The sequence below is a fragment of the Arachis duranensis genome, chromosome 5 (genome assembly GCF_000817695.3).
Source record: "Arachis duranensis cultivar V14167 chromosome 5, aradu.V14167.gnm2.J7QH, whole genome shotgun sequence".
Lineage (NCBI taxonomy): Eukaryota > Viridiplantae > Streptophyta > Magnoliopsida > Fabales > Fabaceae > Arachis > Arachis duranensis.
The window spans coordinates 37,725,790-37,727,314 of NC_029776.3; positions in this window are offsets into that span (position 1 = coordinate 37,725,790).

Sequence of the window (1,525 nt, forward strand, 5' to 3'; positions counted from 1 at the left end):
TTACCCTACGCACGATTTGGAACTCGCTGCGGTTGTGTTTTCCTTGAAGGTGTGGAGGCATTATCTCTATGGGGTTAAGTTCCAAGTTTTCTCTGATCATAAGAGCTTGAAGTATCTCTTTGATCAGAAAGAGCTCAATATGAGGCAGAGGAGGTGGATGGAATTGTTGAAGGACTACGACTTTGAGTTGCATTACCATCCGGGAAAGGCGAACGTAGTGGCAGATGCGTTGAGTCGGAAGTCATTATATGCGGCTCGGATGATGCTTCAAGAGGAGAAGTTGCTCAAGGGATTCGAGAGTCTGAGAATTGGTGCTCGAGAAGTATCCGGAACCTTGTGTTTGAGCCGATTAGAGATCTCAAGTGATTTTAAGTCCGAACTCCTAAAGGCTCATCAAAATGATGAAGCGTTATGGAAGGTGTTACCGGCTGTTGAGCAAGGAAAACGGTGGAGAGTGTCGGAAGAAAAAGATGGGTTATGGAGATTCAAAGGTAGGATCATTGTGCCGGATGTCGGCACTTTGAGACAAGATATCTTAAAGGAGGCACACAAAAGCGGATTCTCCATTCACCCGGGAAGTACTAAGATGTACCATGATTTAAAGGCAATGTTCTGGTGGCCGCGCAATGGAAGTGGGAGAGCATTGTGATGGATTTTGTGTCGGGATTGCCGAGGGCTAGAACCAGTTTTGATGCTGTCTAGGTAATTGTGGACCGGCTGATGAAGTCGGCTCACTTTCTACCCATTCGGATGAACTATATTCTTGAGATTGTAAGACTTCATGGTGTGCTTACTACCATAATTTCTGACAGAGACCCCTGTTTCACTTTGAGATTTTGAGGTGCATTTTAGAGAGCTTTTAGAACCCGTTTGAGCTTAAGTACAGCTTACCATCCTCAAATAGATGGTCAATCTAAGAGGACGATCCAAACCCTAGAAGATATGTTGAGGGCTTGTGTTTTGGATCAGCCACCGAGCTGGGATCGGTATATGTCGCTAGTGGAGTTTGCGTACAATAATAGCTACCATGCGAGCATCAGAATGGCTCCGTATGAGGTTCTATATGGGAGAAAATGCCAATTTCTGCTATGATGGTATGAAGCTGGGGAGAAAAGTCTGTTGGGGCCTGAAATGATAGCTGAAACCACTGAACAAATTAAGAAAATTAGAGATAGGATGCTTACTGCTCAGAGCTATCAGAAGAGTTACACCGATCAGAGGCGGAAGCCCCTAGAGTTTGAGGAAGGAGACCATGCTTTCCTTAAGGTTACTCTGACAACAGGAGTAGGAAGAGTGATTAAGACAAAGAAACTGAATCCCTGATACATCGGTCCGTTCCAGATTCTTGGGAGGGTTGGACCGGTGGCGTATTGGATAGCTCTACCACCTTACCTTTCAAACCTGCATGACGTATTTCATGTGTCGTAGCTTCGTAAGTATACTCCTGATGCTAGCCATGTGTTACAACCGGAATCGGTACAGTTAAAGGAAGATTTGACTCTGCCGGTGACTCCGGTCAGGATTG